This window comes from Polyodon spathula, chromosome 2, assembly GCF_017654505.1.
Source record: "Polyodon spathula isolate WHYD16114869_AA chromosome 2, ASM1765450v1, whole genome shotgun sequence".
Taxonomy (NCBI): Eukaryota; Metazoa; Chordata; class Actinopteri; order Acipenseriformes; family Polyodontidae; genus Polyodon; species Polyodon spathula.
In genome coordinates, this window is record NC_054535.1 from 54,241,051 (window position 1) to 54,262,206 (window position 21,156).

A 21,156-nucleotide genomic window follows, 5' to 3' on the forward strand; every position below is an offset into this window, starting at 1 on the left:
CCACGCTCGGGAACCATATTCTCCGAGGCCACCGAGGAGCGATCAGAATCACTGTCGCTTGCTCTACCCTGACCTTCTCTAAGAGGGCGGGGAGCATCGGAATCGGTGGAAATGCAGAAGCTAGAAGCACCAGCAAGAAGTGCCGGAGGGTGAGGTCCACTGCTCTGAGTTCCAGAGCATTGATGTGGGCTGACCTCCAGGGTCCTGACCACACTCTGCGGGTCACTGAGCCATTCCATACTGCTCCCTAACCTTGGTTGGTAGCGTCTGTCGTAACCACTTCCCTCCGGAAGATGGGACCCAAGCGAACACCCTGGCGGATGCTTGACGGAACTTTCCACCAGCGTAGTGCTTCCCAGCAGGTTTGGGATACTGTCAACCTGCAGTGTTTGTCTCTCCGAGGATGTAACGCGAAGGCATTGAACCAGGCCTGTAGAGGTCTCTGGTGTAATAACGCCAAGGGAAGGGCTTGTGAGGTGGCAGCCATCAGCCCCAGCATGCGCTGACACAGCTCCATGCTGATTGTTTCTCTCAACCTGAACAGGGAGAGACACCGTTCCAGCGAGGCAATTCTTTGTGTCGACAGGGTCGCTTCCATGGACACTGAGTCCAGATGCAACCCCACGAACTCGGTCTGTTGGCTTGGCATGAGGCAGCTCTTCTCTGAATTGACCTTCAGACCCAGCCGCTGAAGATGGTTCATAAACATCACTGTGTGCTGTGCCAGCTGCTCCTTTGACTGCGCACAGACGAGCCAGTCATCCAGATAGTTCAGCAGTCAGACACCTTCCTGGGGCCACTTTGGCTGGAACTACTTGCTTGGCCACATCTTGGCCATTTGCTGCGATGCCTCCCATGCCTTGACGGAGCGTTGTAGCATCTCCTCTACTGCCGGACCAAACGTGTGTCCGGGAGTGATTGAATCGTCCAGCAAGGGGGCCTTGTCAGGCTCCTGCACTCTCGCCTGTGAGAGCCAGAGCTGTCTTCTGGCCACCAGCATTGAAGCAATGCTCCTGCCCTGAGCCCACGCATTGAGCTGGGCCAACCTTACCAGCAGCTGGCTGACCGTGCCTAGCTCGCTTCTGAGGGCCGCAGAAGGGCTCTTCTCTAGTTAGCGCCGCCTGGTAGACTGTCAGTAGACTGGCTACATTAGTCAGTCTGACTGCCTCCGTGGCCGCAGAATACCCTTTCTTAAGGTGTACCTCTGTGGTCCTGCACTGTTTATTAGGACATGCTGGGTCTTTAGTAAGCCCAGACAGTGTTGGCATTTTCACCAACGCGGTGAACGTAGCGTCCACCGGTGGAAAGGACGCTAGGCCGGCCTCGCTGGCCCCCTGCATAGTAAAGGCCAAAGCCCTGCGAGACGTCGCAGGAGCAAAGGCCAGAGGACCCCACATAGACTGCACCTCTAACAAAGTCCGGGAATGTTGGGAGCATCCTGGACTGATGGGACTGGACTGAAGGCAACTCAAACAGAGATCACCGGGGAAGCTCTGTCTGGGGCCAATCAATGCCTAAGTGGTGGGTTGCTCTATCGACCACAGACCACATAGGGTCATCCGTGTCCATCAGCTCGGACTCAGCGTCCTGGTCCGAGTGGTGGGAGGCTACCTCAGCCTCTACACTGTCCCCTTCCAGGATGTCAGAAGCATCTCTGGAGAAGGCACCTATATCCCAGTCCTTCTGTGGCTGCATTGGAAGGGAAACATCCGATGGAGGTTGTGGGGGGGCCACTGGTTGGCTGGAGATGGGTCCAGTGGGCTGCTCTGGGGCTCGAGGCACTGCTGTAGCCAAAGACATAAGCAGGGACTGCTGTCCCATCATGACCTCCATGAACTGGGACATCTTGGAGGTTAATTCCGCCACCTCAGACTTGTCCGAGCGTCCCCTACGTCGAGGCGACCTGGAGCGCGACCTAAACTCCCGACGAGGGCGTGCCCTAGAAGGGGAGGGTCTGCTAGCCTGAGCGCATCTGGTGGGGGACCTCTCACCAGCCGTGATCTGGGAGGCCAGACTCGTGGAGAGCTGCAGTCGCCCTTTTGGCGTCACTGTGGACGACGGCGGGGCTGAGACAGTGTGGGAAGATCCCGATGAACGGGAGTGCCCACCCACCGACTTCTTCGCCCTTTGTCGAAGGGCGCGTATCTGAAAAGCAGCACAAAGATGGCAAAAAGCCCTATCCGCCAGTGCGGATGCGGCGTGCTCAGGCCCGAGACATGCCACGTACTCCTCATAAGGGTCACTGGCAGGCAGCTTCGCCTGGCAGGACGTACACCGGTGAAAGCCCGACATCTTGGGCGAACACGGCACCGTAAACATCGACCGAAATGCCAAGCGTCAAGTGTCGAAAGCATCGAGCGGCAGAGCACCGATGCGTCGAGCATATAGTGTAGAGGCGCCGAGCGTCGTGCACGTGGTGTCGAAGCGTCGAGCGTAGAAGCGCCTAGCGTGTAGCGTCGAGGCGCAGAGCGTCGAACACATGGCGTCGAAGCATCGAGTGTCGAGCACGTGACGTCGAAGTGACGAGGCACTGAGCGTCGAGCAGGTGATGTCAAAGCACCGAGCGTCGAGCGTATAGCGTCGACGCCAAGCACCGAGTCCCAAGCGCAGGCGCTGCACCGAGTGCCGAAGCACTGACACCTCGCAGAGCGAGTACCGAGCATCGAGACGCTAGTGCAAGACACCTAAGCGTCAGCTGACCCTCAGAACGGAGATGCTGGTGCTGGTACAGTGTCTTATTTGGTGTAATACTTACCTTGTTGCTAAGGGAATTGTGCTTGGTAGTCGTCTTCTTCTGGTGAAGAAGGGATTATTTTTTTTTTATTATTCTGGAACGCTGCAGCAAGTGCTTGGTGAACTGTAGAAGGGACTGTAGGGCAAGCCGTACAGCTACCACGCGGTGGGGAACACACAGCAGTGGAAGATTCTAGAGGGCTGCAAAGCAGACTCCACACACACACACGGTCTAGCCAGGCAAGACCGAGGCTGCAATATGCGCATGGCAAAGCCAACGATGCACGTCCTAATATATATATATATATATATATATATATATATATATATATATATATATATATATATATATATATATATATATATCTGAAATAGAAATATATACAACCCAAAAACACACAATATAATAATAATATTTATAATAATATTATAAATAATAGGAGAAGACGGAGACCACGAGGTTAACAAAAACGCGATGCCGAAGCAAAACATGAAGGATATATATAAAGTAATATATAAAAAATATATAACACAATTATATAATCTAATAACCAATAATAAACGTACTGAAATAAACTCGGAGAAGGGGCCAAAACCAACTTCTCAAGCCTAAGCTTTGTGAGTACAATCAGTACGAACTCTAGTACCTACCGCTACCGATGCTAAAGACAAAAGAGGAAGAGAGTCTCTGTGCGCTGCGTATAGTAAGATCCCAGGGGGGTGGGCTTACACGGTAGCTCACACAGAGGCCTATCGGCAGCTTTGCTATAAAGCTCAGCCAATCCCTACTGCCTGACGGCAATGTCCCATACGTTGATGGTTATTTTCGAATTGAAAGGGAACTTCTATTATTATTATTATTATTGTTGTTGTTGTTGTTATTAATAATAATAAATTAATTCCTAATACCTTTTAGATCTCATCCTGCTCAAGGGATTTCAAGAACGCCTAGTTCCTTTAACACTTATGCAGCAGAGCTGTCCGGCAAAACGACTTTGATAACTATGCATATATGGAATGAACTTCAAATTTTTTTGTTTGTTATTTATTTATGTTCTTTATTTATTTACTTATTCTGTATCAGATATATTTAAACAAACTATATAAGGTCATATTTTCTATCCAAGCTTGCCTTACTTATTTTCTTGACTGATTTATATATTAAATATGTACTGCAGTGTAGCAGGGCAGTAGGAAAGCCCTGCTGTTTAAGGTGTACTGTTTATTTATTTTTAGAACGGGGTTTCCCCCTCCGCCCTTGTGTTATTTTGTATTTGTTTATTATATTTATTTATTGTATTTATGATGGCGAAAACCGTGTTTATTGTTTTTGTATTTATTTAGTGTATTTATATATGACGGCGAAGCGCCTTGTTGTTTTGTTATTGTTTTTGTTTGAGTGTGTTCTGGCAGAGACAAGGGAGCAGCTTGTCCTCTGCCAGGAATAATTAAAAAAATATTGTATAGAAGGTAGCCATTTCCCAAATTAATTAGGTGATTAATTTGTTGCAAATCGGGAGATGGTCACCTGCATAAAAGCCTGCAGTTCATAAGAACATAAGAAAGTTTACAAACGAGAGGAAGCCATTCGGCCCATCTTGCTTGTTTGGTTGTTAGTAGCTTATTGATCCCAAAATCTCATCAAGCAGCTTCTTGAAGGATCACAGGGTGTCAGCTTCAAAAACATTACTGGGGAGTTGATTCCAGACCCTCACAATTCTCTGTGTAAAAAAGTGCCTCCTATTTTCTGTTCTGAATGCCCCTTTGTCTAATCTCCATTTGTGACCCCTGGTCCTTGTTTCTTTTTTCAATTCAAAAAAGTCCCTTGGGTCGACATTGTCAATACCTTTTAGAATTTTGAATGCTTGAACTAGGTCGTCGCGTAGTCTTCTTTGTTCAAGACTGAACAGATTCAATTCTTTTAGCCTGTTTGCATATGACATGCCTTTTAAGCCCGGAATAATTCTGGTCGCTCTTCTTTGCACTCTTTCTAGAGCAACAATATATTTTTTATAGCGAGGTGACCAGAACGGAACACAATATTCAAGATGAGGTCTTACTAGTGCATTGTACAGTTTTAACATTACTTCCCTTGATTTAAATTCAACACTTTTCACAATGTATCCGAGCATCTTGTTAGCCTTTTTTATAGCTTCCCCAGTTCTCCCTCTTCTGGGTGGTTCGGAGGAGGAACAGGAGAGCGAGAGGAGAGAGATATTTAAAAGCAAGAACTAAGGATCAGTGAAGACAGTTGCTCAGCCTGACATTAGCGTTTGTTTGTGTTCGAGGTTTGTTTTTCTTTCATCCTTTTCTTTTGTGCTCTGTGAGCAAGTGTTTTTTTGTTTAAATATTTTATTTATTTTTATTTAAATAAACGATACCGCAAGCGTCTTTTTGCCCTGCAGTACCTTGTGCGTGTTTTGCTTCCTGCATTCCGGCCTGACATCACTGTCCATCCTGTCACATGCAGAGTCAGCCATAGTGGATAATGAAATGCTCCTCAGGAAGACTATTGTTACCTCCTGTGGCTTCGGGCATTATAGCCACCTTTTGCAAAATATGCAACTATGGTATGTAATCCCATCAATAAATTTAAGAAAAAATCTACTTTCTTTCCTTTTGGAGTACTAAATTGCATACTATTTTAGTAAACTAGTAGAAAATGATATTAATAATATGCTACAAAAACATCTAACGCCAAAGCATTATAATATGAGCCAACAAGAGCGAAAATCTATTAAACAACTACAGGACAATAAAGACATTGTACTTACATGTGGTGATAAAGGGGGTTCAATTGTGGTTTAAAATGTAAATCATTATGTCAACAGAAACTTTAAAACAATTAGCTAACATTAATTTATATGTGCAGCTTAATGGAAACCCTGTATCACAATTTAACGAACAAAGATCCTTGATAAAGCTAAGGACAGCAATTTGATCACAGATAGTCAATTTGTTTTTTTTTTTTTAAAAATAGGCCATCCAGTAACTCCTGTATTTTACATTCTACCTAAAATTCATAAAACTCCTCACCCTCCTGGAAGACCAATTGTGAGTGGGAATGGTTCTATTTCAGAACCATTAAGCCAATTTATTGATTGTTTTATAAAATACATAGCAAAGGATTTACCATCTTATCTATAAGTTAGTCATGACCAAATTGCTGTCCCAACACAATGTCCCTGAACAATCTTGTTTGGCTTCATTTGATGTAGAAAGTCTGTATACAAACATACCACATGAAGGAGGCCTGGAGGCACTGACATTTTACTTCAAAGATAAAATATTTCCTATGCATATTCTGTTGGAATTGACAGCATTTGTGTTGAAATCTAATTATTTTCTGTTTAACAATAAGCATTTTTTCTCAAACTCAAGGTAAAGCTATGGCTTCAACATTTGCCCCTAATTATGCAAATTTATATATGGGCCATTAGGAAGAACAATTTATAAATGCCACTGCCTACAATCCACATTCACAGGATATTCTATTTTGGAAAAGATATATAGCCGATACACTACTTGTATGGACTGGGTCTGAGACAAATTTGATGTTATTTAAAGATTACATTAACAATACATATGCAAATTATAAATTTACAATGGAATATAGCCTAACTGAATTACATTTTTTTAATTTGTTTATTACAAAAAACACAAATGGGTCATTGAGCACAACAATTTAACATAAACCCACTGATAGAAATACGATCTTGCATGCAGAAAGTGACCATCCTGGACAAATGATTAACAATATTGGTTATGGTCAATTCCTGCAATTTAAAAAAAAACGGTAGTAATACAACTGACTATGGAATTAATGCAAACCACATGCAAGCTCGCTTTCTAACTCGATGGTACAATAAAAATGTAATACAAAGCTGCGCATAATACAACTAGAACAATTGAACGTAAGGATTTGATAGACAAAACCAAAAATGTAGAAGCAACAGAAGATAGAATAGCATTTATCACAGAACACAGTAATACATCTCATACCGTTAAAAATATCATTAAAAAACATTGGCAAGTGTTAACATGCGATCCTCAGCTTCATACTATCTCATCTAATTTACCAAGGTTTTGTTTCAGATGGTGTAGGAACATTAAAGACATAGTTTTGTCAATGTATAAAGCACCACCGCCAAATGACTGATAACTGGCTGACTGATCCTATATATTGTAATTACCGGTGTGGTAGATGCTCACATTGCTCTAACACATATAATACAAACTTTTTTAATCACCCATATACAGAACAGAAATGTCCCATTAAGAGATTCATTAATTGTAAGAGCACATATGCCACATACATGGTCTAAGCTATGTAGGTCAAATAAAACACCATCTTAAAATATGTATCGGCAAAAACAAAGCTGCGATTAAGAAACCAAAATATGGATTATGGAGTAGTCAGACATTATAAAACTAAGAAGCATGGTTCAGCCTTTAGTTTAAAATGTATTGGATTAGAAAAAAAATTGCAGTTCCTGAAAGAGGAGGTAACATTATAAATCTTTTGTTAAAAAGGGAACCATACTGGATATTCACATTGAAAAGTATGGAACCACACGGTCTAAAGACCTCTGCCCATATTTGTAAAAAAGTTTAATATGAGGATTTATAGTTGCCAAGATCTTTTTAGTGAAAACAATATAAGTGTTTTTTTTTTTTATAGAAATCAAGTTTTCAGAAAAACTGAATTATATGCTGTTAGATTGGAAATCATGCTTTGAGGTGTTGCAGCCATCGAAGTTTCTTTACTGAAGTGACCTGGTTGTTTGTAAAAAAAATAAAAATAAATGGAGATTTTCGATTGTGTAAAAAACAAAGGTAAAAAAAAAAGATAAATTAAGTATTATTTTTCATTTATATGATTAGATAAGCATACTTTGCATCATATTCATTTTTTTTAATTAATCAGTTTGCATGAGTGACTATTTCTTGTATTGGAAGTTTATTGTGTTTTATTAATAGATGCATTGGGGTTGTTTTTAAATAGTAATATCCATCTGACGAAGACATGAGGGTGTTGAAATGTATTGTGGTGTACAGCTATCTGTGCGCTGCTTTTTTTTAACAATAAAATGAAATATGTTTTAATAAGTAATTTGTAGTGGTCATGTTATCAATAGAAGTTATATGCTGAGTGTGCAATCAAGATGTCTCTACAAGGTCTACTATCACACTACAAGCTTTTGCCAACAGTGATAAAAACATTTGTATCTTTATTGAGACATATATATATATATATATATATATATATATATATATATATATATATATATATATATATATATATTCTGTAGAAAATAGAAATACTGGTGCTACAAAGTTGCCTCAATAAATTCCAACGCACATTAGGTGATTCGTCCCAGGAACAAATAATAAAAAAAAAAAAACACCTTCATGTGATGTTTTCACCACTGAAGAATGAAGACGGCAACTCTTTCACTTGCTTAATGAAAAACTTATATCCCAAAGTGTCTCTAAATTTTCACATTTCATTTAAGAACACGATATAAATAAATAAAGTTTACACTTTTCGACATATTGCCTTCATCAGAGGATGTTAAAAAATGTAGTTCATAGAATCTGTTAAATGCAGCTGATATTCATTATCAATGAACCTCATTGTCTAATTGCATAAAATCAATGCCTAAACAATTGGTTTAATTTCCACAGAAAACAGATCTCTTATATATGTTATTAAACATTTTGTCATGAAATACACAATTTATTAACAATTTATACATGTCCAAAACAGATTGTTAATTCAATGAAAATGAAAGAAATATTCCCAATGTGTGTGTGTGTGTGTGTGTAAGTAATAGATAACACAGAACAGGACATGCATTGTGATGCATGAACATATGGCTGTAGTTGGGTTGGAAATACGGTTCTGCAGCTTGAACTGGGTGTGTACATGTATGTGTTGAAGTGTACATGTATATCCATTGCTACAGCACTGGTCGATTATGATGATGGATGTCTCGTGTCATCTGGAAAGAGTTGCATGTTCTATGACTTACCTAATGATGGCAGTCTGTGGTTGCTTGTGTTGTCTGGTTCATTTGGCTGGTTGTGTGGGGGTGGGAATGGTGAGTTAGGATTAAAAACCCTGATCAACATTTCCTTGCTTTTGCAATGAATTCAACCTTAATGGTGCATTAAAGGTAGTTTTTTGCAAATTATATATATATATATATATATATATATATATATATATATATATATATATATATATATATATACACACACACACACAGTGGCTTGCAAAAGTATTCAGACCCCTGACCAATTCTCTCATATTACTGAATTACAAATGGTACATTGAAATTTCATTCTGTTCAATATTTTATTTTAAAACACTTAAACTCAAAATCAATTATTGTAAGGTGACATTGGTTTTATGTTGGGAAATATTTTTAAGAAAAATAAAAAACTGAAATATCTTGCTTGCATAAGTATTCAACCCCTGTGTTGTGGAAGCTCCCAGTTTGCAACGATGAAAGAAATTGCCCTAACGAGGACACAATTACCTTACCATTGGTCTCCACCTGTGAACCATTAAAGTTGCTGTCACATTTTCTGGATAAAAACCCCACTGTTGAAGGATCATTGGTAAGGCTGTGAATCTGAAGGAAAATGAAGACCAAAGAGCATTCTATAGAATTTAGAGATAAAGTAATACAAATGGATAGATTAGGAAAAGGGTAGAAAATAATATCCAAGTGTTTGGATATCCCAGTGAGCACAGTTGGATCAATAATCAGGAAGTGGAAGCTGCATCACAACACCCAGGCACTGCCAAGAAAAGGCCGTCCCTCAAAACTCAGCGCTCAAACAAGAAGGAGACTTGTGAGAGAAGCCACAGAGAGGCCAGCAATCACTTTGAAGGAGCTACAGAGTTCAGTGACTGGGAGTGGAGTAATGGTGCACCAGGCAACCATATCAAGAGCTCTGCATAACAGGGTGGCAAGAAAGAAGCCGTTACTCAAAAAGTACCATCTGAAAGCACGTCTGGAGTTTGCCAGAAAGCATGAGAGTGACATAGCTGCAATGTGGGAAAAGGTTTTGTGGTCAGATGAGACCAAGATAGAGCTCTCTGGCCAAAATTCAAAGCGCTATGTGTGGAGCAAACCTAACACTGCCCATGCCTCAAGACACACCATCCTTACAGTGAAGTATGGTGGTGGCAACAACATGCCGTGGGGATGCTTCTTATCAGCAGGGACTGGGCATCTTGTTAGAATAGAAGGAAGAAAGGATGGAGCAAAATACAGGAAAATACTGCAAGAGAATCTGCTTCAGTCCGTTAAAAAACTGTAGCTTGGGAGGAAATTCACCTTTCAGCAGGACAATGATCCCAAGCACAAGGCCAAATCAACATTGGATTGGCTCAAGAACAAAAAGGTGAATGTCCTACAGTGGCCCAGTCAAAGTATTGATCTCAATCCCATTGAGAATCTGTGGCACTATTTGAAAATTGCGGTCCACAAGCGTCATCCAACCAACCTGAACAAACTGGAGCAAATCTGCCAAGAAGAATGGGCCAAAATCACTCCGACGCTGTGTGCAAAGCTAGTACATACTTTCCCCAAAAGACTTAAAGCTGTTATTGCAGAGAAAGGTGGCTCTACCAAATATTAACGTGTGGGGGTTGAAAACTTATGCAAGCAAGATAGTTCAGTTTTTTATTTTTCTTAAAAATATTTCCCAACATAAAACCAAATGTCACCTTACAATAATTGATTTTGAGTTTAAGTGTTTTAAAATAAAATATTGAACAGAACGAAATTTCAATGTACCATTTGTAATTCAGTAATACTCAGCCGTATGTTAATGCAACAGAATGCATGCCCTGTCCTGTGTTATCTATTACTTTACAAGCTGCTGTGTTTAGTGCTCTAAAACTCCCTAGTAAAAAATACATTTTAGACACTCCAAAACTGTATATGATGGAGAGTTTAGACCTTTTTTAACTTGTACGTATTCTCCATGTTTGCATTTTCTTCCTGCTTCTGTAGCTGAGTTTTTAAGGTCTCAAATTTTGGGTTTGCCATGGGATCTATAAACTATGCTGCCGCTTCCTTTCCAAAATTATGTAACCTTTCCACAGACCACCTGAAGAGAACCTGTCAGAATACAGCTTGGAATCTTATTGTTTTTCACTTAAACTTATCACGTGAGGAGGTCAATTTATTCAAATTGGACTGACCCAGTCAATTTTGGGGGAGGGTCTGAATAAAATGACTAGGGCCTTCTGTTGGACAATGTATTGCCATCTGTGTATTTTATAAACTAGAAACACTGCTTACTAACAGCTATAGCAAAATCACAAATTTAGTAACAGTATTGCTGTTAATTTTATTCAGTGTCTTTTAACATTTAATTTTGTGTCTCTTTTAAAAATGTCTGTCACAGTAAAAATATACCACAAATATGCGCCAGGTGGTCTACCACTCCATTCATTTCTGGAGGCCCATAACAACAGCTGGAATAATTACTATAGTTTTGGAGGTTTATTACACATAAGAGGTTCTGTTGTTTATATAGGAACTGCTGCCTATAAACATACAGAAGTGTTTGATGTTTTATACCAAAGATCTCTAAGGTTGACATGAAATATCCACCACAATTGCAACCGGAAAACAAATAGCACTTTTTTTTTAATTTATTTTTTTTTTATATGGAGTCATACAGGTAGTGGACAAAAAATGGAAACACCAATGTAAAGTCACTTAATAGGGCGTTGGGCCACCACGTGCGGCCAGTACGGCCTGTAAGCGCCATGGAATTCTGCAGGAGGGATACAGCAGCATTCTTCCTTGAGAAAGTCAATCAACTCACGCCTGGTTGGTGGAGGTGGAAAAAGCCGTCTCAGGCATCGTTCCAGAATCCCATAAATGCTCGATTAAGGTCAGGTCTAGTGAATGAGAAGGCTATGACATCAGTGTCATGCTCATCAAACCACTGGTCATCACTCAGTACCATTAAGTAGCGATTAGCATTGACCTTGCCTTCTAAGGGAATGAGTGAAACCAAACCTTGCCAGGAAAATATACCCCACAACATTACGGAACCACCAGAACCCTTCATTGTTGGAACCAAGCACTCAGGGCTGTAGAGTTCTTTAGGGTGGTGCCACACATGCACTCGTCCATTTGTCGAGAACATGGTGAAGAATAATTCATCTGACCATATCACATTTCTCCACCACTCGGTAGTACATTGCCTGTGCTCTTTGCACCACTGGACTCGCAAAAGTGCACTGCCAGGTGTGATGAGCGGTTTGTGCACTGCAACCCGACTATGGTGTCCCGGCAGACCGTTTTTGATGAAACTGGCAAGTTGAGCTGTCTTGGTCACTGAAGCTCCTGCCAAGCGCACCCCAACAATCACCGCTCTTTTAAAGTCACTGAGCTGACTACTCGGCCATGCTAGCCATAATTATAGGCAACCAGGCCTGTCCAGCATTTATATACATGACCCTAAGCATGCTGGGATGTTATTTGCTTAATTAACGCATGAGCCACACCTGTGTGGAAGCCCTTGCTTTCAGTATACTTAGTGTGCCTCATTTACCCAGGTGTTTCAATTTTTTGTCCACTACCTGTACCTGATAAGTGTACATTTATGGTCATTATGTTTGCTCTCATGGTGACTTTAGGATATAATTTCATAAATACATTAGCTATGGGTAAAGCTTAAAAAATATTAGAAATTAAGAAGTTTTGTCCATTTCACAATTGCATTTACTTTACCAAAACTGTCTTGTATTAAGACGAAACTGTATAATTCTCGAATATTCTATTTTTGTTTTGTTTTTTTATTAATCAGCTGATTATTTTGTACTATATTCTGGCAAACTGTACCAAAAAAAAAAAAGATAATGAAAAACATCCATTTAGCAATGTATAAACATCAATAAAACGTCATGACAGAAACACTTGTTTAAAATATAAACATTTGGCTAGAAACAGTTTTACATATTGTAAAGGAGTTAAATGTAAGTACTGCACTATCATTAACTATCTGCTTTATGCAGTATTATTTGTACAAGGTGCATGAAATGTTGAATAAAACATTCTAAACAACCATGTTAGGAAGGTATCTTTTAACTTTTTGATTATGAATTATGCTGTTGGAAGTGGTTTGCTTAAGAAAGGAACTGTAGAAATAATTTTTAAAGAAGTGAGTGTGGTGGAGCTGCTTGTTCTGAACATGAATGCAGACACAGAGGATTGCAGTTTTTAAGTGCCTTCAGCACAATTTTAACAAACACAAAAAATAAAGTAACTAAAAAACTCCTTCAATAAGCAGCATAATATAGGAGCACAACTGGTTGTTCTCTCTACCCAGAGATTCCCAACACTGCTCCTGGAGTACGCCTGTACCACACTCCCATATCCCTGCCAAACACAAACCTCAAACACACACAATTACAGGGGCAAGTTTCTCTGCCAGCGGTCTGAACCAAAACTTTCTAACATTACTACATGTTTTTAATTAGTAGTGAAAGGGGATTCATTTTTCAACTTGGAGAGCTTCTCCTCAGTTTGTTTCTTAATGTCCTGTAGACACTCTTCCTTCAATTTTGCAGTGAGCCCAAACTAATTGATTTGATGACAAAGTTGCAGGTTGATTCAGCTTTTTCAACATATTCATCTGCTGACTGGAGGAGTGCCTTCCCATCAGCTTCTGTTCTCATTTTCTTCTTTTGTAAGTGTTCAACCTCATCCATCAGAGATTCCCTTTTCATGCCCACAATTTGCTTCTCTTTCAGTCGTTTTGGCTCGTTCAGAGAGCATGATATTTCTGTCTGGCTCCTACGGCTGACACCAAGAGCTCTTTTGTCATCTCTACATGTGTAACTCCTTCAACAGCTTTAACGTGATCAGCAATGACTCCCTGTGACACCAGTTCTCCTGGAAATTCTCCACATCAGTTCTTTATTTACAGAGAGCCCTCTCTCAACACTAGTCTGACCACATGACAGAAGAAGCAATACTTTCACTACTCACCACAGTGTTTTGTACATTGGCTTCATGCCCATCTGTTCACATTAAAAGGTGTCAAGCCTACAGGACATGGGGTCAAAATCTCGGAAACTATCAGTATGCAGTGAATAGTTGCAAAACTCCCTGTACTCCCTCTGCACATCATCACAGACTCTTTGATGTGGTTTGCAGCAACAAGTACACATTCTTCCTTGTTGACCACCATCAATCATGGATCAAGACACTGCATATTTCAGACAAGGTGATACTTGATATGAGCTTTCTTAAGAAGTTTATCTACTAGTGTTACCAAAAAACTTTTGCAGTCAAGTTTGTCTGTAATCTTTTTAGCAACTTTCACCTGACCAACAGCTACTTCTGCTGCTTCTGTCAATCTGGGAGTAATGGTTGTGATCAGTCTTGTCTGTTAAGGCAATATTTAGGAGTTTTAATATTGAAGTTGTTTCTTTTAAACTATCTTCTTTTAGGAAGCATTCCATTGAGCCTTAATGTAATAATAAAAAAGTACAGTCCTATTACAATAAATCAGATTAATCTGTGCAGGTCTTCACACAGAACCGGCAGCTTAGGCTTGTCCATCTGGCACAGTCTAAGAAAGGGGGTGACCTGTTTAAAAATGCCTTGAAAGTTGCTTGTTTTAGCTCCAAAGAGAGGATCAGCACAGCTTTTTTGAACGGTATCAAATGATTTTGCCTTGGGATTTGGCACTTGTCCCTTTTTCACGCTCTCAACATACTGGCTGACCAGGGGCCACAGCTGCAGAGCTCTCTCGGTTATATTGGCATTTTCCACCCATGGATGTTGGCAAAATTTGAGAATAAATTTGTCACAGCCTGTTATTTTAGTAAAGTCTTTTCTTCTGGCAGGAGTATCTTTGAACAGCCAATATAAATTGGAGAGTGTATGATCAATGCCCAACCCGCTTGCTCGACAACCATCGTGAAATGCATTGTGAACTATGTGCAATCCACAACTGCCCAGATTTAACAGCATTTTATTTAAATCCTTCTGCACTTAGGCCTGTATAGTGTCAAATGCTTTCCAGTTCACATTGGAACTGCAAAACGTTCTTAAAACCAAAGGCACCCACTCGGTCCTGCATTTTCTCAACTAGATAATTTGCTGCGGCATGGTCTAGAAATTCAGAACCAACGTATCTCGTTCTTACTTCATCGCTGTTCCAGATGCAAATGTGGAAATCTAACTGTTTAGACTACAGATGTTTATTTAAACTTTTGTTAAAAAGCAACACATAGCCTTCCTGTTTTCTCTGTATGTAATGTGAGAAAGAAAATGTGAACTGATGCAGTGAACCAGTGAACCGCTGCTGTCAAAATGTCATTACTTGCCATGATGAAAGACAAACCCTAGGGAGGCGACTGCAGGAGGGGAGCCAGGACTAGCGATGGTGCTGAGCTTAGCCCTCTTTGCAGCCACTGCAGCTTGGCAGTTTTCCCCCGTGCTCCCCTCAGCAACCTATGCAGGACTGCCAGCATCCTGTTCTGGTCCCTCCAGTGATGAAGGGAGAGGCAGTGAAGGTAGAGGTGATGGAGGTGACAGTGGGTAAGGTAATGAAGGTGGTGAGACCAGCAAGCATTCTCCCTCTGCTGGTGGGGCTGGAGGCAGAGGTAGCTCCTGCTCCTCTCCTCGTGATTGTGGGGGTGGTAAGGAAGTGGTGGTGAAGCCAGCAGGTCTCTTCCTTCTGCTGGTGGAGGTAGGACCAGCAGACTCTCTCTCTCTCTCTGCTGGTAGGAGTGAAGCCAGCAGACATGCGTCCTCTACTGGTGGAGGTGGAGGCAGAACCAGCAGGTATTCTCCCTTTGCTGGTGGGAACGGCAAATAGTCCTCCCACAGCGGTGGAGGCGGAACCAGCAGGTATTCTTCCTCTGCTGGTGGAGGTGGGAGGGGTAAGCAATCCTCCCATGGTGGTGGAGGTGGAACCAACAGGTATTCTCCCTCTGCTGGTGGGTACCTGGGCTGTGAACGTTCGGCCTTCCCCCTCTTGGGCCATGGATGCACTCCCCTCTCTTTGGCTGTGGATGCACCGACACCCCCCTCTTGGGCTGTGGATGTTCAGGCTCCTCCCACTCAGGCGCAGGATTCTTGGGCTCCTCCTACTCAGGTGCAAGACATTTAGGCTCCTCCCACTCAGGCGCAGGACATTCAGCCTCCTTCCACTCAGGCGCAGGATATTCAGGCTCCTCCCTCTTTGGCTGTGGACTCACCAACTTCTCCCACTCCAGGTCCGTGTCTTCTTCCTGCCATATGGGGAAGGTGCCAGGGAATACAAGCCAGGGCTCCCCACAATTAAAGCACCACTCCTTCCCCACAGGCAGGTGAAGCTGTAGCTGCTTCTCCTTCCCCTTTCCTCTTCTTTCTCCCACCTTTCCTCTTCATCCTCACATCTTTTCTCCTCTTCCTCACTCCAAAATGTTATATACAAAAGAAAAATGATAAAAACTGCAGTACCCTTATCTGGTACCAGTCCAGGAGGTGCTGGTGATCCCACGTGTGACAGGGTGGCCGTGAGTAGTGACGTCAGACCGGAATACAGGAACAAAAACAAACCAGGGAAGGTTTGTTTGCAGGAAAAAGACACGTGGTGTGTCATTTTATTTTTAACACAAAAGTAAATAAAATATTTAAACAAACAGAAACACACAAGCACACAGGTCAGGCTGGACAGATCGCATTCACTGATCCTGTTTAGTGTTTTAAATTTCTCTTGCTCCTCGCTCACTCTCGTTCCTCCTCTGGACACCCCACCTCGAACAGGGGAAACAGCAGGATTCTTATCTAGGTGTTCATCTCCCAATCAACAACTTAACCAATTAATTAACCTTGGGAAATGACCACCTTCTGCACAAGGAGTTTAATTGTGGACGGTGCCACCCAACCACGTTGCAAACAAAACAAACTCACGGCTTCTCGTCGTCATAAAAATACGTAAAAAAACCACGCCTATCGCTGTCTAAACAATAACAAATACAATAAATAAAACATAATAAACAAACAGGGGGCTGAGGGGGAGACCCAGTTCTAAAAATAAATCATATACAGGGTTTCTCGTCCTGTTATAACTACACATACAGTATATGTATTTACATATAGTAAAAAATAAAATAAAATCCTGTATATTTTTTGAGCTTCTGTGTTGTACAATGGAAAACTTAAACTTCAAAAATTTATGATTCTTTTTATGTAATTGCAGTGAAGATGTGCCTGAAACAGAGGAGCATGAGGCAGCTGCACTGGCCCCACCCCCAAAAAGGAGAAGATCCGATCCCAGCAGTCAGTCATCTAATGAAAGGTAACCCTGACGGAGAGTATCCACCTTCATCCCCTCTTCCTCCTCATCTGCAGAGCCAGCAGCAAAAAATGGAACATAGAGGATGAACCAGATGAGGCTCCAACACAAGACAAATTTTTCCCTGCAAGGACCCCAGGTATCCAGCTGAGCCCAACAGCAACGTATTCAAGGTCTAACATATTCAAACTGTTTTTCTCAAAAGACACAGTAACAACTCTCTGAGACAATACAAATAAACAATGAGAAAAGAAAAAGCAACAGGGAAAAAAGTTTCCCTGGAAGCCAGTGGGGGTACAGGAATTTTACATATTTCTGGCTGTCATCATATTCATTTGAATTGTGAGGCAAAATGACATCCAAGATTACTGTCAAACAGACAATGTCTTTGGATAGGCAATTTGTAAACATTCCATGTCCAGAATAACGATTCCAGACTTTGGAATTTGCATTTGAGTAACCCAGAAGATGATGTGGAAAATGAAAAAAGGCACCTCAGATTATGACGTATTCTTCAGACTTTGATCCCTACAGATGACATCCATTCCACATGCAAAGCATTTTATCACCCAAGACAGAACATTTCAATCGATGAAAGGATGATTGCTTCCAAAGCAGAGAACAAATGTAAAAATATCCACTGCCATCAAGGACTACAATAAATACACGGAAGGGGTGGATCTTTCAGACCAGATGCTCACCTATTATCAAGTGGCACACAAAACCCAGAAATGGCACAAGACCTTTTTTTAAAAAATAATTTTCTAGACATTGCCTTTGTCAATAGTTTCCTGTTGTACAAAGAAATGGATCAGCTAAATGGACATAAACCAGAAAGGCAGAAGTACTTCATCTGTGCCCTATTACTGGAACTGTATGAAGATCCCAGTATCTGGTCCTTCAGGTGTTGTATGGAAACGTCATATTTCTGAACCTCTCATTGAGTCTGCTGGTCGCACTTTGAATGCAACTGAAGGAAGAAAAAATGTGGCCTGTGCACAAAAAAAACAAAAAAAAAAACAATGCATTGACTGTAATGTGCCACTGTATCTCATCATAGACAGGAACTGTCAATGAACTAATGTGTAACGGAATCTACCATAGCAATATGTTTTGAATGTTGTTTCCCTCTTTTTTTACTTTAATATATTATTTAGTATTTATTGCGTTTTTTGTAGTTTGTTATAAATGACTGTAACTTTTCCTCTTGTGTTCCAATTAGATATGTTTTTATACATGTTCCCAAGACCTTGAAGTTTCATTGTAAAGTGTCTTTTTCCTCAGAACACTAAAATATTGTTTTATTGACAATACATGTTTGTTTGTTTTGTTTTTTTTTTTCCCTAAAGAACATATTTGGTTTTCTTTAGTTTTTTGTCTGTATTAAATTTGTTGGGTCTGACAGAATGGATTATTTAAATTATTATTTTGAATCCCCAGTTTGTGCTGAGTTATTACATATAAGGTACTTACCTGAAACCCTTGTAGTTACAGAGTTGTAAGAACAAATATAACAACAGTAGAAATCAGATAAAAATAGGGGTGACCTCAGAGGGTTTAATACAAAACAGATGAATAATAAGCGCATTGCCGTTTGTGCTATTGGCAAAGCATGAGCGATGATGTATGTGCCTTTGTGATCATGTTCATTACTTAGCAACTTAGCAATATTTTTTTTTATTTTCAAGGACATTTCCTGACCTCTTTTCCATGATTTCCATGATCGTACAAACCCTCTTTATTGAATCTACCATAATAAAATTCCAAGCAGTGCTTTAGGCTACACCCCCACCCCCCGAAAACTGGACTGAAGCAGCTTCATCATAGCATTCCGTTTTTGTGGATCATTCGTTTTCAAGGGAATGATCTTAATTTAATGTGAATGACACAAGAAGGAAACATTACATGGCAATAAAACCTGTGAGTTTAAGATTAGAATTTAAATGATCCGAAACGTATTCAAAAATTAATTTCAATTGTATAAATAATTTTATAGTGCTTCAGATATACATGATAATATAAATGAAGGTCATAAATTGTAGGCGTCAGAGGGGTATCATGCACATTGACAGTAATACTTTAAATATCAAAGTAACGCTGTCCAACATGAAAGTTATAATAAGAGATAATCATATTTGTTTCATCACATACCGTAACATTTTGTAGTTGAAGCTTTGTTACATTTTAAACTTAGTAAGGCCATCATTTTACATTTTTATCTCTTTTGCATAGAATCTGATTTAGAATGTGATGGAAACACATTGCTGACAGTGTTTCTATGATGAAAATGGTAAATCTTGACCTTGTCAAGGAGTGCCATTTGAATTATGATTAGCTTTCCATGACAAATTGCATGTCAATGACGTTAGATTAATTTGCTATAAACTTCACTATATTATATTATGAAACCTTGTTAACGCCATCTTTATCCGTCATCATGCAATATTCCCTTGTCCCCAGTGATATTCACAGCATTCAGCAGGGCTCTCAGGAACAAGTTATATCCCCATTAAATTACTCCTTTCAAGACTGAAATTTCATTACACCTTTCAGCATGCTAAATATTGTAGGCCTTGAAAAGCTGATAGATGCACAACAACATGTTGAACTGGAAAAAAAGTGGAGCGAATGTATAGTCTATGACAGCAGCCTCAAAGACATATGACATTAAGAGAAGCTGTAAAAAAATCAAAGCTTTAAAATACATTTCTTACAGCTCACACGCTTGTGTAGCTGCTAACTGAATACTGTGTGCCAGCTGATGTTATCGCTTCAGCAAAGAAACTTCTAAAAAATGTGTTTATTTCAGTCTTAGATGTAGTTATCCAGTCCATATTATTTTTTGTTTGTGCTGACCAATCATTAAAAACTGACACAGCCCAAGCGCTTACCTTTTTAGTATTCTGCTCTTCTTTATTGGCTTCAGTTGTATTAATTTCAGCAGTACTGAGAGAGAGAGAGAGAGAGAGAGAGAGAGAGAGAGAGATGTGTCTTGTCGTACTCACATTTTCCTTTTTTCCTTTTTTTTTTTTTTAAATAATTGCTGTTGCGGTCTAAATCCTCCAGGAATGTGTGGACATTGGAGTCATTAAACAAGTTAAAATTTACATGGAGGAAGTCTGACATTGTATTATTATTATTTGTTTTTTATTGGGGGAAAATGGCGGCCAATTCAAAATTATTTTTGTAAAAGCCCAGAGCAATAATATCTGTTTGTAAAAAGTCTTAGTTGCTGGGACTTGTCGGTTGTATTGTAATAATTTAATGGCTTGGAATACCTATCAGCCAATTAGGATGCAGATATCTCCCAATCCATTATATGGATGGTTAAAAACTAATAATACATTCATTGTTACTAAATATATTGTTTCTATACAAATGTATCCACACTCATTCCATTAATCCTCCAATTAATTTCAGAGCCAACATAATTCAGTTATTATTATATGTTGTTATAATAAGAAATGGATTCTAAATGTGTTGGATTTATATGATTGCTGTAGTCTGCAATATCCTAACCACTAAAATACTTAATTCACTAAATGATTCACACAATCATTTAAATTATACAATTTCTACTTGAACGCTTAGAAAAAAAGTACTGGTACAGTATATCTTAATCATAGGTGGCCAAATCGGGCAAATGGAGAATTAAATAGCAGAAAGATTATTTTGTATATTTCACAGTAGAATGTTAATAAATTGTCTATAATAGTTACACAGAAAATGTCTAAACATACTTTTTTTTTTTTTTTTAATTTATGGATAATGCTAATTATAACCCTATACAATTCAGGCTAGGATGATAGGTGCATTCATTATTCTGTGCGAAACATACAAATGATAGATTCCAATTTGTTCTTATTAGCATTTGTAATATAGGTAATTTAGAAAATTATCTTGCCCTTCCTTCTCCACAGAAAATGTTAACATTTTTAAGAAGAAAGAAATATTTTAGGCAACAAGAGTTTAGTCCTTTTATTAATTTAAATATAGTATGTGAAGAGAACTGTCAAAATAGTTTTAATTCATCATGCTGGAATAGGAATAACATTCCTACCACAAAAATACAAATTTGAGTAAATATCT